Raw genomic sequence first — 16,256 nt, 5'->3', positions numbered from 1 at the left:
TGGCAAGAATCCCAGAGCTCAGTTAGGGAAAAGTATCTGCACAGAAACATATGTTTTTGCGTCTCAGACTTCTCCTTCGTTCTTAGCAGCTAAGGGTACCTATTTCATCTGCCATAATAGAGCCTATACATGGTTGCCTCCTGACTTCTCAGGCACATGTTTTGTTTCGTTCCTGTTACCTCCCACCTACACGGCCGCGGCAGATTACCATAAGACAAGGATAGTTAGAGGTGTCATAAGTAAAGAAGACACTACAGGACAAGAATTTGGAGATTTCGCAAAGGGTATTCTGCCGTTTTGGGGCCCTATGGTTAACAGCAGGAACATAAGGCAATTGACAAGGGTGGTTGAATCCATGGTAGTTGAAACCGCCGGTGGCCTTAGTAATTTGACTGCTGAGCTCCAGTCGGATCGCCTTATGACTCTTCAGAACAGGGTCTAATTAGACGTCATACTTGCAGACCGAGGTGGGGTATGTAAAGTGATCCAATCAAGTTGCTGTGTTTTCATCCGACAGTCTACCAGGCCATTTCCAAACTGCATAAGATCTCCGAGTCTATTCACGTGGATAAAGGAGATTGGTCATTGATGTGGTGGTTCTGGGAGCTGATATCCGCCTGGGGATGGAAGACTCTGGTAGTCATTGGGATGATCTTAGCCATTCTTTTCCTGTCCTGTTTGTGTGTACAGTGTGCTCCTGCAATATGTGGCCTCTGTGCTACATCGTGTGTAAGGAAACCTGTATCAAGGGACGAGCTAGGTAATAGGATGATGCTACAGCAACATCTCAACGACTTTATGAATATAGACCTGGACTCAGGTTAGTGTGAGTATAGGTTATTGCCTATGTAAGGGCAAAAGGAGGGTCTGTGGTACTGAAAATTCTGGACCTGTGTTATAAACATCGTCGTATCACAACGATTTTGGTATCAGCAGACCGGGAATGATTAGAATAGTATGCACAAGCATTGTATTCATATTCGGTTAACGAAATCACCCGAATATCAGAGTTTCCGTCTTGAACCCTCGTGTTCCATTTAAACGACAGCCATTTTGTGATTGCCCTCACATAGGCCAATGTCTAATGCTGAAAACGAGTCTGAAGGACACGTACACCTTTGCTGACTCCTCTGTGACCTGGGCAAGCTGACTCCACTGCCTGAAGCCAAACCTGTTCGGCCAGTTTCTTTCCCAGTGGCCGAATGAGATTAGTATCAAGGCACAACACATCATAAACCTTTCATCACACACAAACCATGCCTAATCTTACACACACCTGTCCCTGTTTCTTTCTTTATGACTTGCTTTACAAGGAGGAGGTGCCCGTTTATATTGGGGGTCCGTCGATATCTGATGAAAGTACTAAGCCTTGCCGGGTAATTGATTGAGGGCTGGACAAACTGAAATATGGGCTTGTCATCATAAACCTGCTATTTCTTTGTAGTGAAAATATATGAATGGTCAACTGTAAAATAAGGAATGTTTGCCCAAAGCATAATATTTTGTATAAAAGAGAAGGTTAGCTTTGCAAAGGGAGCAGTCTCCTGAGAATATACACCATGTTGTACTTCTAGGATACCTGTTACTGGCTGCAGCCAATAAACAAGATCTTTGACTTCACCAAGAAGACTCTGGGGGTCATTCTGACTTTGGCGGGCGGCGGAGGCCGCCCGCCAAAGTCCCGCCAGCAGAATACCGCTGCGCGGTCAAAAGACCGCCGCGGTAATTCTGAGTTTCCCGCTGGGCTGGCGGGCGACCGCCAGAAGGCCGCCCGCCAGCCCAGCGGGAAACCCCCTTCCATGAGGATGCCGGCTCCAAATGGAGCCGGCGGAGTGGAAGGGGTGCGACGGGTGCAGTAGCACCCGTCGCGATTTTCAGTGTCTGCATGGCAGACACTGAAAATCTTTGTGGGGCCCTGTTACGGGGGCCCCTGCAGTGCCCATGCCATTGTCATGGGCACTGCAGGGGCCCCCAGGGGCCCCACGACACCCCATACCGCCATCCTGTGCCTGGCGGCCAAAACCGCCAGGAACAGGATGGCGGTATGGGGGTCGGAATCCCCATGGCGGCGCAGCAAGCTGCGCCGCCATGGAGGATTCCCCAGGGCAGCGGAAAACCGGCGGTACACCGCCGGTTTTCCGTTACTGACTGCGGCTGTACCGCCGCGGTCAGAATGCCCAAGGGAGCACCGCCAGCCTGTTGGCGGTGCTCCCGCGGTCGTTGGCCCTGGCGGATTTTACCGCCAGGGTCAGAATGACCCCCTCTGTGTTTCTGTAGTCTGAAACAGGAAGGACTCGAAGTCTTAGGGTGTGTTCCCTGGCACCGCTGGGTTCTGAAAAACTCAGTACTTCACTCCCCCAGTACACGCTACTCTACGGTCCTCCAGACCAACAGGCAAGTACACAGGGAGCACGTTGTATGGGCTATGCCTGTGTGGAGAGGGCTGGTTGTGAGAAGGAAGGGGGCAGAGTTCAGCGAGCATGAAGGAGTGTGAATGCATGTGCCACATGGCAAGGGTAGAGATGGGGGCCACTCACTTTGACGGTGCAGTTGCTAATGACTTCTCTTCTTCCCCTGTACATGTCATGTAGGTCAGCACCCACCAGAAGAAGGACATTTGGCGTGCCATCGCCAAGGACGTCCGGACCCTGGGGGTCCACCAGAGACGGGGCACCCACTGCCGTAAAAGATGGGAGGACATTCGCCCCTGGAGCAAGAAGACGGTGGAGGCTCAGCTGGGGATGGCCTCCCAACGTGGGAGGGGTGCCCGTCACACCATGACCCCCGTGATGTTCCGGATCCTGGCGGTGGCCTACCCTGAGTTGGATGGGTGCTTGAGGGCATCACAGCAGACACAAGGGTGTGAGTACAACATCATTCAGCGGACTTTGCACGCAGTGGAGGGGTCTGGGTGGGGGAGGAGGGCTGTGGGTTTCCCTAGGACAGGGCGAGTTACGTAGGCTAGGCCCCTCCGGAATGCAGCCCATGTGGCACTCCACCCCACCTCTGTAGAGTGCCAAGTACAGGTATACATGCCCCTGTGTCATATATGTGTGCAGATGTCCACCATAGCCATGTAGGCCAGATCCCAGGAATTGCATCTGTAGAGGCCAAGAGCACGGCATAGTGCAGGGGGCTGCTGTGTCTGTATTGTCCGCCAACGGTAGCGGTAAGCCATGCACTCAACCTGTCTTTCTTCTGTCGTCCCCCCCCTTTTTTGTGCTCTCCGTGTTCTTTTGTGCATCAGCATCATCAGGCGGAGGTACAGTGGCACCGGAGCACGAGGGAGCTGCATCCCACATGGCCGTGGAGGGCCACATCACGGATTCTGAATACACCAGTGGGACGGAGGGTGAGGGGAGCTTCACGTCGGTCACCGGATCACCAAACAGCGACACGGACTCGTCCTCCGATGGGAGCTCCCTTGTGGTGGCGGCACCATCTGTGCCCTCCACTTCTACAGGTACAGCCGCCACCCCCCCTACCAGCACCGCCCTCCCAGCAGCCCCTCAGCCTTCGCTCAGTGCCCGCTCACCCAGGAGGGTGGGCATCACCTTTGCCCCAGGCACCTCAGCCCCTGCCCCAGTCACCCCTGCTGCCCTCAGTGAGGAGGCCATTGACCTCCTCAGGTCCCTCACTGTTGGGCAGTCTACCATTGTGAATGCCATGCAGGGTGTAGAAAGGGAATTGCAACACGGTAATGCATTCCTGGAGGGCATTCATTCTGGTCAGACTGCCCTTCATCGAACCCTGCAATCTCTGGCCTTAGCATTGATGGCAGCCATTGTCCCTGTGTCTAGCCTCCCCCCTCCAACTTCCTCCACCCATCCTCAGTCCCCTGTACCCCAGCCTATCCCAAGCACACCATCAGACAAGCATGCACACACCTCAAAACACAAAAGTAGCTCAGGCAAACATAAGCACCACACAACCCACAGGCACTCACACAAGCATCACCCACATACAGACACAGCAACATCCACTGCCTCCACTGTGTCCCCCTCCTCGTCGTCTCCCTCCTCCCTTCCAGTCTCGTCTACACTCTCACCTGCATGCACTACATCTATAGGCACTAGGACTTGCACCACAACACCCAGCACCACACCCCGCTCACCTGCACTCACCACCCCCACTACCATTTACACGTCCCCTGTGTCCACTCCCAGTGTGTCTGTGACGCCCCCTCCCAAAGTACACAAACGCGGGCACCCACACACCCAACATCCATCCACCTCACGACAGCCTCCAGTACCTGCACCTGCACCCAAATCACCTAAAGTTACACCTCCTACAGCCACCTCCTCTTCCTCCACTCCCAGACCCCCTCCAGCTACCCATCCCAGTGTTCGTCAGAAACTCTTCCTCAGCAACGTTGAGCTCTTTCCCACCACCCCCACCCCTCCAATTCATAGGTCCCATAGTAGCACCTCAGCCAAAAAAAGTCCGGTACCTGTGGTGCGTGTTAAAGGTGTGTGGAGTGCACCGGCCACCAGGGCAGCCAGTGTGACACGGAGCCAAAGCACTGCCAGTCCACCCCCTGTAAAGCACCTTCAGTTGGAAAGTGGCCGACGGGAGAGGATGAAGACTCCTGGCGGCAAAACAGCTCACAAGGGTCCCGGGGGGAGTGCCGAGTCAGCTGTGACTCCTCCCAAGGTGGTGAAGGGGCAGAAGAAGTCTCCAAAGTCTGGGAAGAGCAGCACGGCGGGGAAGGCCGTCATCCTCCCTGCCGGCCGGGACGCCACCACCAGCACTGTCGTCACTGGTCCGGAGACCACCGCCAGAGTCAGTGCCCTGTAGGGCAGCAGTATCGTCACTGGTCAGGAGACCACCGCCAGAGTCAGTGCCCTGGAGGGCAGCAGTATTGTCACTGGTCCAGAGACCACCGCCAGAGTCAGTGCCCTGGAGGGCAGCAGTATCGTCACTGGTCCGAACACCACCGCCAGAGTCAGTGCCCTGGAGGGCAGCAGTATCGCCACTGGTCAGGAGACCACCGCCAGAGTCAGTGCCCTGGAGGGCAGCAGTATCGTCACTGGTTAGGAGACCTCTGCCAGAGTCAGTGCCCTGGAGGGCAGCAGTATCGTCACTGGTCAGGAGACCACTGCCAGAGTCAGTGCCCTGGAGGGCAGCAGTATCGTCACTGGTCAGGAGACCACCACCAGCGTCAGTGACCTGGAGGGCCCCGGCAGCCACAGCCCCGCTAGGCACTGAGGGACTGTAATGCCACACACCGCTGAACAGGGCAAAGCACCGCTGAACAGGTCAGAGACAGCAAAGGCAAGCACCGCTGAACAGGGCAAGGACTGCCATGGTGAAGACCGCTAAACAGGGCAAAGCACCACCATGGTGAAGACCGCTGAACAGTACAAAGCACCGCTGAACAGGTCAGAGACAGCAAAGGCAAGCACCGCTGAACAGGGCAAGGACTGCCATGGTGAAGACCGCTGAACAGGGCAATGCTCCGCTGAACAGGGCAAAGACCGCCATGGTGAAGACCGCTGAACAGGACAAAGCACCGCTGAACAGGGCAAAGACCGCCATGGTGAAGACCGCTGAACAGGGCAAAGCACCGCCATGGTGAAGACCGCTGAACAGGGCAAAGCACCGCCATGGTGAAGACCGCTGAACAGGACAAAGCACCGATGAACCGGGCAAAGACCGACATGGCAAAGCACCGCTGAACAGGTCAGAAACAGCAAAGGCAAGCACCGCTGAAAAGGGCAAAGACCGCCATGGTGAAGACCGCTGAACAGGGCAAAGCACCACCAAATCAAGCATCGTTAGCCCATGTGCAGCTGGGACAGAGACGGAACTGGGACCGTCACGGGGAGCGTGATGCACTCTGGCCACCATTCCCCCTCCAGAACCAGTGGAGACCTGCATCCACTCTGTCTGTCCTTCACAGGATGAAACACTCTGGGCACCATTCCCCCTCCAGAACCAGTAGAGACCTGCATTCACTCTGTCTGTCCTTCACAAGATGAAGCACTCTGGGCACCATTCCCCCTCCAGAACCAGTGGAGACCTGCATCCACTTGAGAGACTGTGGCTTTGCACTCCCCAGGATGGTACAGTGGGCAACCCACCCACTGTAGAGATTTGAGAGACTGTGGCTTTGCACTCCCCAGGATGGTACAGTGGGCAACCCACCCACTGTAGAGACTTGAGAGACTGTGGCTTTGCACTCCCCAGGATGGTACAGTGGGCAAACCACCCACTGTAGAGACTGTATAGACTGTGGCTTTTCACCCCTCCTGGATACATCAATGGTGCAGGGATCCCCGTCGTGGATCTGGTGTGGTGCTGTCATCCGGCTGAGGTGCCCCCCCCTTCCCTTCCCCCTGATGTGCCTGTTGTATTTCTATCTCATGCCCCTGCAGTGTTCTCTCCGTTCCATGACAGGTATCGTGTGTGGGCCTCGCCCATGCATTTTGGGCCTAGTGGTCCACGGACATTGAAATGTGCATACCTGTACTACTAATCGTGATGTATATATTTGGAATGTGTATATATTGATGTATATATGTGCTTACAGATTTTTGATACATTACAATGTTTGAACTCATTTCCTTTTGTCTTAGCATTCTTCCGGGCGGGTTGGGGGTTGTTACAGTGATGTTCGGAAATGCATTGGTGTGTGTGTTGTAGTGGGTGAGGGTCGGGGTGGGGGTGGGGCTGTTGCGTGTGTGTCCCCCTGAATTTTGCCTCCCCCCTCCCCTATGTCGTAGGTGCAGTACTCACTGTTGTCTTCGGTGCCTACGTTGCTGGTGATCGTAGAGGAGCAGGAAGACAAGCACAGGGAGTATTTGTAGTTCGGGCTCCATGGTGGCCTCCTTCCTCGTGGAGTGTGTTAAGGTGAGCGTTTTCCCATTGCAAAGCTGTTTCTGCCGTGTTTTTATCCACGGTGAATCCGCCCCAGAAAAGGTGGCGGATTGGCGGGTTGTGATATTGTGGGCTTTACATTGTCTCCCGCCTGTCTGTTGGCGGTGACCGCCGCCCTGCTTGTCTGTACCGCCGTGGCGGTCGGAGTGTTAAAGTGGCTGTCTATGTTGGCGGTTTCCGCCACGGTCATAATTCCCTTTTTTTGTCCGCCGGCCTGTTTGCGGTATTACCGCAGCTTTAACACCGTCTGCCAGGGTTATAATGATCCCCAAAGTCTTGCGACCTAACATGAGCATTGCATTTTACCACGGCAATTTCAAGAGGGAACTGAATTGCATGTAACAAATCCTTTATTTGTTCACCATTTTTCACAGGAGAACCAGAAGAGGTCATGAAACCTCTCTGTGACCAAAGTTGACCAAAATCATGTACAATTCCGAATCCGTATCTGCTGTCAGTTTAGATAGTGACTCTTAAGTTCACAGCTGCGTGGCATGCCTTGGTAAGGTCAATCAATTCTGCCACTTGAGCGGAAAACACTCTCTCAAGCCAGGAGGCTTCAATGATACCAGCTATGGTACATACCGCATAGCCAGCTCTCAGTGTTCCAACAGAATCTCTTAAACAGGACCCATCAACAAACATGATACAGTAATTTTCTTTCAACTGTGTGTCCTGAATGTCTGGACGTGGTTTGGTACATAGTTCAGTTACCTCAAGACAGTCATGTTCAAATTCTTCCTCATTGTTGATTTCAGTGATTTCAACAGGAAGTAAAGTTGCCGGGTTCAATACAGTACATCACTTTAAAGAGACATTTGGTGACCCCAATATGATTGTCTCATACTTAGTGAGACAAGCATTTGTCATGTGCTGAGTTTTAGTTTGAGTCAACAAAATTTCAACTGAATGTGGAACCATTACTGTTAGGGGTATCCCATGACTCTGCCTTCACATTGTGTAAGGCTCTGACCAACTGCTGCAACTGCGCGCAAACAAACAGGTAAGGCTGCTGCAACGGGATCCAAGGTAGCTGAAAAATATGCTACAGGGCGATTTGCACCTCCATGGACCTGTGTAAAGACAGACAAAGAACAAGCATCACGTTCATCACAAAACAGTAGAAAAGGCTTCGTATAATCAGGCATTCCTAACGCTGGTGCCCTGCACATGTATTCTCTCAACTCCATGAGTGACTCAAGTTCTTCTTTGGACAAAGCTATGGTATATGGCTCATCCTTGATCTCTTTGCCTGTTAGTTTTATCAAAGGTTTTGAGATGATCGAAAAGTTGGGTATCCACTGGTGACAGTAGCCCACCATTCCCAAAAACATCCTGACATCTCTTTTTGTCGTTGGAGGGTTCATTTGCAAAATGGCTGTTATTCTTTCTTTTGATATTCTCCTGGACCCTTTTTCGATTAGATGCCCTAGGTATTTCACCTCTGTTGGACCTGGCTTTTTGACAGGGACATCCCCAAACTTTTTGCCTCCTTCCTCCTATTTTTTCTGACCTGTTGTTGTTGGCTTTTGACCTCTGGGCACTTTACCACTGCTAACCAGTGCTAAAGTGCATATGCTCTCTGGGTAAATTGTACTACTGATTGGGTTATCCATGATTGACTATTTAATTTACTTGTAAGTCCCTGGTAGAGTGCACTACATGTGCCTAGGGCAGGTAGATTAAATGCTACTAGTGGGCCTGCAGCACTGGTTGTGCCACCCACCTCAGTAGCCCCTTAACCCTGTCTCAGGCCTGCCATTGCAAGGCCTGTGTGTGCAGTTTCACTGCCACTTCGACTTGGCATTTAAAAGTACTTGCCAAGCCTAGAACTCCCCTTTTACTACATATAAGTCATCCCTAATGTGTGCCCTAGGTAACCCCTAGAGCAGGGTGCTGTGTAGGTAAAAGGCAGGACATGTACCTGTGTAGTTATATGTCCTGGTAGTGTAAAACTCCTAAATTCGTTTTTACACTACTGTGAGGCCTGCTCCTTTCATAGGCTAACATTGGGGCTGCCCTCATACACTGTTGAAGTGGCAGCTGCTGATCTGAAAGGAGCAGGAAGGTCATATTTAGTATGGCCAGAATGGTAATACAAAATCCTGCTGACTGGTGAAGTCGGATTTAATATTACTATTCTAGAAATGCCACTTTTAGAAAGTGAGCATTTCTTTGCACTAAAATCTTCTGTGCCCTTCAATCCACGTCTGGCTAGGTTTAGTTGACAGCTCCTTGTGCATTCACTCAGACACACCCCAAACACAGGGTACCCAGCCTCACTTGCATACATCTGCATTTTGAATGGGTCTTCCTGGGCTGGGAGGGTGGAGGGCCTGCCCTCACACAAAGGACTGCCACACCCCCTACTGGGACTCTGGCAGACAGGATTGAACTGAAAGGGGGCTTGGTGCATTTCTTAGAGACTCTTTGAAGTCACCCCCACTTCAAAGGCACAACTTAGTATAAAACAGGGCCTCTGCCCTACCTCACGAGACACTTGCTGGAGAAGAAACCTGAACCAGAAACTACATCCTGCCAAGAAGAACTGCCTGGCTGCTCAAAGGACTCACCTGTCTGCTTTTCTACAAAGGACTGCTGCCTTGCTGTTGGCCTGCTGCCTTGCTGAACTCTTGCCTGGCTGTAAAAGTGCTCTCCAAGGGCTTGGATAGAGCTTGCCTCTTGTTCCCTGAAGTCTCAGGACCAAAAAGACTTCACTCTTCCTCTTGGACGCTCCGTGCGCCGAACTTTTCGACGCACAGCTTGTTCCGCGGCAAGAAAAATGCCGCACACCGACGCTGATCAACGCGACGCCTTCGGGACGACCGAAACTTTGACGCACGGCCTCGCAAGGACAACGCCGCCCGACTTCCCTGGAGAAATCGACGCGACGCCTGCCGTGAGATCAAAACTTTGACGCACGGCCTCGCAAGGACAACGCCGCCCGACTCCGCAGGAGAAATCGACGCGACGCCTGCCGTGAGATCAAAACTTTGACGAACGGCCTCGCAAGGACAACGCCGCCCGACTCCGCAGGAGAAATCGACGCGACGCCTGCCGTGAGATCGAAACTTCGACGCACAGCCCCGCAGAATGACGCGCAGCCGGAAAACAAGCAGGAAAATCCACGCACAGACCCGGGACATCTGGTAATCCCCGCGACCCACAGAAAGAGACTGTCCGCGCGCCGGAAAACGACGCTCGACTTTCCCGCGTGGAAAATAACGACGCAAGTCCGTGTGTGCTGGGGAGAAATCGAGGCACACACCCTTTTTCCACGCATCTCTTCCTTTGTGGCCCTCTGAGGAGATTTTCCACCAGAAACCAGGTACTTTGTGTTTGAAAGAGACTCTGTTTACTTTCTAAAGACTTAAGACACTTTATATCACTTTTCAGTGATATCTTTACAAATTCATATTGCAACTTTGATCGTTTTGACCTGAAGATACCCAGATAAATATTATATATTTTTCTAAACACTGTGTGGTGTATTTTTGTGGTGTTATGCTATGGTGTTGTATGATTTATTGCACAAATGCTTTACACATTGCCTTCTAAGTTAAGCCTGACTGCTCGTGCCAAGCTACTGGAGGGTGAGCACAGGCTGATTTTGGATTGTATGTGACTTACCCTGACTAGAGTGAGGGTTCTTGCTTGGACAGAGGGCAACCTGACTGCCAACCAAAAACCCCATTTCTATCAACCTCTTTCTGACAGTATTGCAGCTTCTTAGACGACACCTTGTGTCCGTTCTTTCCCAAATGATTCAGCAAGGCAATGGTATTGTATTTACAGTTGTCCCTAGTTTTGGATGCAATCAGCAAATCGTCAATGTACTGCACTAGAGTCGAATTGAAGGGTAGCACCAAGGATTCCAAATCCTTTTTCAATATTTGATTAAAGATGGACGGTGATTCAGAAAACCCTTGAGGAATTCTGCACCAACTGTACACCTTATCCAGAAATTTGGAACTGAACAAAAATTGACTATCCTCATGAAGAGGTAGCGAAAAGAAGGCTTGTGACAAGTCTATAACGGTGAACCATTCAGCATCACAGGGAACCTGGAACATGATTACCGCTGGATTGGGCACCACAGGTCCACATTTTACCACAATCTCGTTTATTTTTCTCAAATCCTGCACAATTCGAACCTTCCCACAAGGCTTTTTCATCCCATTATGGGAGAGTTACATGGACTGCTCAAAACCTCTTTCAGGACTCCCTGTCTCAGAAAATCTGCAATTATTTGTGACTCTTGGATGAGAACATCTTGTGCTATATGATATTGTGGCACCTGAGGGAACACTGTGTTTGGCTTTATCTGGACTCTAACTGGTTCTACTCCTTTTATTAATCCGACTTCCTTTCCTGTCAGGTCCCACACTTTCTCTGTTACCGTCCCCTGTAACTCGACAGGTAGATCGATCATGGTAAACATCGGAAACAGGGTAATCAAAGGGTAATCCTCATTTGTTGTTCCTATATCTTCCTCTGAAAACTGACCTTCATCTCCCTCATCATCACTATTTGTCTGTACCTCGATTCCGTCATTGGAACAGGTAATCGAACATTTTGTTTTACACAGTAAGTCCCTCCCCAGTAGGGATATCGGACTTGAATCACAGACTACAAACCTATGTAGCCCCTGGAAGTTGCTGATCTCTACTTGCACTGGATCTGTAATCAGGTTCGTCAGATACTGGTTTGCTACCCTGACCACCCTTATGGTGCGTCCCAAAAGTGGTAATTTTGGAACCTCTGCACTTCTGACTGTAGAGCGTGTAGCTCCAGTGTCACCCAGAAACGAGACCTTGTAACCCATCACCTTTCCTTCCACATATGGACCCCTTTGATCCACCTCTAAGGATGCTGCAAGCCTGCATTCCTCACTATCTGAGCTATCATCTGACCATTCCCGATTCATGCCATTTTCACCTCGTAATGGGAACTGTTGTACTGTATTATTTTTGACTCATTACCTGACCTGTGACCTGTTGAGGAAGCATCACCTGTTGCTGTCCCATCGGAGCCATTGGTAATTGCATTTGCTGTCTAGGTACCACAGGAATCTGCTGTTGTACTGGTTGCATTTGCATTGACTGAAAATGCGGCATTTGGGCTGTACCCCTTGCATTTGTACCAGATTGTTCTTAAAATTCGGGTTTTTATGTCTCATTTTTGGGCCTCTTACATTTTGCAATGTACCAACGTTAGCGCTCTGCTGAACTACACCATCCTGCACCATGTTGGGCACCGTTTCCAGTGCCCCACACCCCCGCACGCGTGACATGGTGACATCTTTTTCACCCCTTGTACGTCATTTTTAACCACAATGGTATTCAGATGTGGACCGCGATTCACAAACCCTCGGCCTTGACCTCTCGGCTGTGTCTGAAACGCACCATTCATTTGCGGTTGCTGCTGTATCATCTGTTGAACTCCATTTCCCTGTATTCCTGCCTGTGCAGCCCTTATCTGCATCACCATCACTTTCTCTTTCAGCTTTTTCTGCTCCAGCTCAATCTCATCACTACAATATTTTACATACTGCAACACTTCATCAATCGGCTTCGCTTGCCAACAAATCAAATGATTCTTAATCATCTGGCTAACTTCTGGTCTCAACCCTTCGACGAATCTAAACACAAGATGGTTCATGTCCTTCGGTTCAATAGTCTCGGTACCACTGTAGTGTTTAAATGCCTTTAACAATCTCTCATAGTAAGCATGTATTGATTCCTTAACCTCTTGAGAGGTCCGGTCAATTTTCTGCCAATCTGTCACCTTCGGCGACACCTTCTGTTTCAAAAACTCAATCACCTTATGATAATACTTCATCACCTCTACAGAGGGTGCTCCGGTCACCTTATCTCTTGCCGGCTCCTTCGGCGGCCAATCTACCCCTCTTTTGCACTCGAGCCACAAATCAGGCGGAACAATGATCTCAAACAAGGTATTCAAGTCCTCCCAGAGACACTTCGCAAGTTTCACAAACCTAACTGTTTGCTGATACCACTCAATCGGTTTCTCTCTCAGTCTGGGATAATCATTAGTAAAAGATAGGATGTCTCCTCTGGACCACGGTACATGGACTAAGACACCACCAGCTGTCTCTCTCATGGGTAATATTTTTACTGAATCCACATCGGGGGAGCTTTAGCTTGGTTAGACCCTGGACTGTCACCCTTCTCCTTATCTCTTTTCTTTGCCCACCTGCCTTCCCATTTTTCCAGCGCACCCCAAACTTGCGCACTTTGCAACAATTCCTTCAAATGTGCCTTCATTCCCGCAGACCTCATGTGCTCAAAGTCTTTAGCGTCAAAGTCCAATCTGTAACTTCTTTTCAGGTGTTTAGTGTTTCCGATATCAATATTGTATTTATCTGCCAGGTTCGCTAATCTCTGCTGCACCTTGCCTACTTCTTTGGTAATCTTGGGGCATTGGAATCCTAATTCTGCTTCCGTGTATGAATCCAATCTGTTTACTCCCATTGTACCTTCCACTAATTCAGCAGCTTCTGCCCCTAATCTTACAAAGTTCAGGTACTCGTCTTGCTTTTCCTTTTCTGGTTCGACTGTAACCACTGCAGCCTTTTGTGAAGTATAAGTCTTTTCTAGCCATTCATTTAGCTGTTGAACTGTGAAACCCTGCAATGAGATGTTCCCTGCATGTATCATCGGTGAATGTGAGGTGTTTGTGCTCATCGTCTGAGAAGTTAAAACCCCTAACCCTGCTTGACACATTGCTTCTATGGGTGCCCCCACTGGGCTAAGGTCCATTAAAGACCTCGGCTGTTCAACTGTTTGTTCTCCTGGGGCCATTATCTGGGGAGTTCCCATGGACCCTCCTCTTATCACATCTTGAGTCATTACCCCCTGGTCACATACACCAGTTTTGCCCTGCGCATACAATGGCACTGGTGGACCAACAGTAATTGGTAACGATATGGCAGCAGGTGTCTGACCCAGTCCCAGACTCCGTGGAGCAGTAACTCCATAAGTCTGTTCCAAAGTACCTGGGACGGGTACTAATGGCGGACCAGCTACTGGGTTGTACCCTGGTATCAGCTGTGGCTGCGGTTGGGACAATAGTTTTGGAGTTGACTCAATCTGCACTAACTTTGATTTCGTGTATATCGGGTCTGGCGGCACTATCAGATTTGTTGTAGTCTCAAGTACTGGGATGTCTGGGTAGATTCTCTGTATCTGCGGTGGAGGTTGCAACTGTATCGGTATGTCTGGTGCAGTGGGTACACTCACACCATTCTGTATCGAAGCCGTATCACTAGTCTGTACCGTATCAGCAACTCCCTTTTCCTGCGTCTGGTTCCCAGCGTCTATGCTAGTACTCGGAGCACTGTCGCTCACCGCATAAGGTGGCGGGCGATCATGTAATAATCTGTCCATAAATTCCTCATCGTCTGAATCATCTTCCTCTTCCCAAGGTCTTTTATTTTCTTTAGAATTGTTCGAGTCTTTGTCTGTCTTACAGGAGGCTTTCTTTCCCTGCGTCTCATCTCCCTGTGCTATCGCTGGGAACAATTTTATTCCATCAACAATTCCCCTTCTTCACATTTTACTCTTGTTATCCCATCTAGCTTCAGCATAGGATTTTTCTGCCCTTCTCAGTCTTCTCTGAAACTTTTCTTGTCTCTGTTTAAGAGCCATTAGATCCCAAACCGCTAAAGCTTCATACTGAGCTGGCCTCGGAGGTGGTTTCTGTGTACTTAACATCCATCTCAAATTCTCTAACACCCTTGTATTGAACATCCCATGTTCTGGGAATGCTAAACATCCCTCTTTCTCTGTTAAATTGCGCCACTGTTTCATCCATAGACAAGGCGCGACACCTTTCTCTTCCATGACTATATAAGCTGGAGTACCCTCGGGTGGTGTAGGCTCCCCATCAGTTGCTACAATGTATGCGTCTCCTTTCAGAGCGCTCTTAAATGCCTTGACGAAATTCATTTTGTGGTTTTCTCTTATTTGTAATTTAATCAGAAGTGACTTAGTTCCCAGGACACTCTTCACCCACCTTTCTCAATCTATTGTCTCTCACGGACGGCAGCCAATCCGTGCGCGACCCCTCTCGACATCTGACCTATCTCAACTCTTTCCCTTCAGAACTTTACAGAGATTTCACTTGAAGCCTCAGCCGCTACTTTCTCCTTATCAGTTCCCGCATACGCAAGCAGAATTTGACCCGCAAATTCTACTCTCGACTTGTCAATGGCTCGTCCTAGTGCACTTTAGAACTTGCCAAATCTCCATTGAAGGTTTCACACATACGTTTCAACTCAAACTTGACTTGTCAACCACGCCCGATTGACCTATTAAACCGCACAGATTACAACATAAACCCAAGTGTCTCCTACACTTTTCAACATACTCCGGAGTCTTAGACCACGACGGGTCCATACATAAACAACCAAGCAGGTGGATAATTTTGAGCACCAAGCGCCACACTCATATGAAGTACATCGACTTCCCTACTCTCATACTGCGGAGTACACTTACTCCCACTAACATCACATACTTGGCCTAAATACACACAAATCTCACAATCACCTGCAAAAGGCATAAGCTAGCAAGCGCAAAACCCTAAACCACACACATTATGCCACCGAGAACATCCCCAACTCACTTAGGCAGGCTCTGAGATCCCGGGAAAGTCATGGTGAACTTCGAAACCCATCATATCTCCAATTTGCATTATCACTGAAAAATAAACTAAACAATGATTCTCCGTCCTAGGGCCCCCAAGGGCCAAACCGTCGCTCTGCTACCAGAACTGTTAACGCGTCCTTTTATGGCAGTTTATTACACATTAGGACTGGTTTTAGGCCAATGAATCTTGTGACCCAGTGGAGAGACACCGTACGATGAGATAACTGATCAATATATCAAGCAATATATCAATAATGTCATCAATATTTACCACCACAATGTACTTCACTTTGGATAAAGACATTAATCAAATTGTCGACGCAACCATGACCTTTCAGCCACGAATAACCACATCTTTTGATAGAATTTTATTCCCTATTGATTACAATCCACAAGCAAAAGTGTTAATCTCAATACCAAGAAACATAAGAGCATAGTTACGATATGGCAACTGTGATAAGATTTCATTAATGCGAGAATCGCAAACATAAGAACATAGCACGGCGTGAACATAGATCAGAATACAGTGAATATCATATAAGTCTCAGTTCAGCATAGCGCAACGTCAGTCATCTTTCTATTTGCGTCAGTCAGAGTGAACTCCTATTCTAACCACTAATTAGCATCAGCATGTTGGGCTTCATGCAAAAACAATTTAGAACATCAATTTAGAAAACATCTAACTATGGTCTCTATCAAAATGAGCAG

This window comes from Pleurodeles waltl, chromosome 8 (assembly GCF_031143425.1).
Source record: "Pleurodeles waltl isolate 20211129_DDA chromosome 8, aPleWal1.hap1.20221129, whole genome shotgun sequence".
In the NCBI taxonomy this organism is placed as follows: Eukaryota; Metazoa; Chordata; class Amphibia; order Caudata; family Salamandridae; genus Pleurodeles; species Pleurodeles waltl.
Note: the sequence above shows the minus strand (reverse complement) of the source record.